At 41.2% G+C, this 2,586-nt stretch overlaps 1 pseudogene; it reads left to right on the top strand.

Annotated features, from left to right (window-relative positions):
* The first annotated feature begins 540 nt into the window (after window positions 1-540).
* LOC116906277 lies at window positions 541-2,336 on the top strand (annotated as a pseudogene).
* The last annotated feature ends 250 nt before the right edge of the window (window positions 2,337-2,586 follow it).

Here is a 2,586-nt window from a genome sequence, read left to right as displayed (position 1 = left end):
TTTATTTCTTTCTTTACGTCCTCCATTATCGTGATTTAAAATCAAGCTCTTGCTTTTCTGGTGTGTTTGGATATTTAGTGTTTGCTTTGGTGGTAGAATTGGGCTCCGATCAAGCCATGTAGTCTTGATTTCTATTGCTTGGGTTCCTGTGTTTTCCTCTTGCCATCAGGTTGTCTCTGATGTTATTTTTTTCTGCTATTTCTGACATGCTACCTTCTGCATGGAAATATTACATAAAACATGATCCATGGGTTCTCATGTGAACTGGAAGGAGAATCAGGTATGTGGAGTCTCATGTTTGAGATATTTTCATGCCCTAAAAAGAAAGGATCAGCTGTGGTTGTTGCAAAGCATGTACCATCTCTTTTTTGGTGTCTCATGCCTGGCCCAGCCATGCTGCCTTTCTTGCCATCTTCCTCCTCAACTCTCCACTGTCCCTGGACAACTGGGCTGAGGGCAGAAGTCCACAGGTGTTCAGTCAGTCTGGGTGGGCACATGACAGGGTCCTGAGGCTAGCATTATACTTTTCCAGTGGAGCCCATGAATATGGATCAGGACAATTAAGATGTGGCTAAAACACAGTCACAGCAAGTCTAGGAGGGCAAGGACAGCCCTCATCTGATAAATGTAATATATTGCAAACCACTTCTCAAACAAGTTCCCTCACAGCTTTGGGCTAGGTCCCAGTAACTATGTTTTCAGAGCTAAACCATAATACATAATTTTGGGGACTTATATGCTGCATTTGGAAGTACGACTGTGGTTGTGAATGTCACATGGAAAGGGGATCCCATCCATCCTACAGACTGAGACTAACAAGGATTGAATGCCAATTGTGACAGTGACAAAAGTCATGAGAATGCTGAGCTCCTGGATGCATAGGAGGCAGAGGACACAGACATAAGTACTCTGACTCTGGATCATTCAGAATATGAGCCTCTGCCTGAGAACAATGATATGGGAGGAAATGAGTCTCAGAAAGCCAAAAAGACCTTGGGGAAGTACTTAAAAGACATTGGAAATCTGCTTATCCAGGAGAATCTTTCAAGAGACATGTATCAGAGATGATCAGTGATCAGTATGTGCCAATTACAAATGTAGCTAAGTTTGACCATATCAAGAAACTCAGTACTGATGTGGATTTGATTGTTGAAGTGCTAAGGTCTTTAACTTTAGTTCAAGTGAATGAGAAGGGAGAGAAAGAAAAACCCCTGCGTAGTAATATTGAGTGAACTTTCTAAATCTACCCTGTTGAAGAAGTAGAAACACTATTTAAAGGAGATAATTTACTGAAATTATAAACTGTGAATTTGCCTATAGTGATAATTGGTTCACTACCTTTGAAACAGAAGCTGATGGACAGCAGGCTTACAAATATATTTGAGAACTCAGAAATATCCAAGGAAAGTCAATTAAGGCACAGATAAAAGCAAAGTCAATAGTCACAAGCACATTTTTGTCAAAGAAGAGATTTAGACGTCTTGGAATGAAACTTTACACACAGTAGCATTATGCTACATCATTTTACTTACCTCCAGTGTACAGTCCCATCAGCAGTACCCTCTGTAGTTCCTGACTGCTGCCCCCATCACGAGACAATGTCAACAACACATAGTTATTTCACCCTATTCTTTGTAATTCCTTTTCCAAGTACTGCCTTTAGAAATGGCTTTACATCTCCAACCTTCAAACCTTAAACATCTCCTGACACCTCTCAGACAATATCCTCCAAGAAGCAGGAATGGTTGTAATTCTCATCTGTTTCATGCTATTCCTAATACGAAGAGAGGGTCTGGGTTGTTAGGAATCCCTTCAATATTTAACTTCCCTGCAGATTGATCAATTAATTGTGTCTGAAGGCCAGAGAGGAGGCAAACAGGGCAAACTAGGACACAAACAAAATCTTTCATCTTAGGCCAAGAGAGATATTTGAACAGGGTGTGGTGTGTAGACAAGTAGTCTTGAATCCTGTCCTGGTTTAGGGAGAGGAAGGAAAAATTCCTTTGGCTATTGTAACTAAAAGGAAGATAATTTTACAAGCAGTCAGACTCAATGTGCAATGCCATCAAAGACTCCATCACTGAGCTTAAAACCATGGTTATCCAACTTCCTTATTTACCTGGAGCTGCAGGCTGAAAGCATAGGATTTGCTTGAAAACAGGATTTCCAATTTAATCATAGGATCTTCAAAGAAAGAACCTGTAGTACAGATACAAGCCCAAACACTGTTCATGCAGTGGTACCCAGAGCGACCTCTACATTACTCTTTGCCAGCACAACTACCTGAGGATTTCAAGGTGGCAGAACAGCAAAGAGAAACTCGCAGTACGGACAAAATTCCTTCTTTTTTAAAAATTTTTATTAGATATATGTCTTTACTTACATTTCAAAGGTTATTCCCCTTACCAGTTTTCTGGCATTAGTCCCTATTTTCTCCCCTCCCTCCCCCATACAGATATCCCCCCTATACATCAACCTTATTGCCCCTCCATATTCCCCTTAACTGGGGAGGGGGCAACCTTGGCAGGACCAAGGGCTTCCCCTTCCTCTGATGCCCCAACAAGGCTATTCTCTGCTACATATGCA

This window comes from Rattus rattus, chromosome 7 (assembly GCF_011064425.1).
Source record: "Rattus rattus isolate New Zealand chromosome 7, Rrattus_CSIRO_v1, whole genome shotgun sequence".
Classification (NCBI taxonomy): Eukaryota; Metazoa; Chordata; class Mammalia; order Rodentia; family Muridae; genus Rattus; species Rattus rattus.
This window is presented reverse-complemented; position numbering and strand designations above follow the sequence as displayed.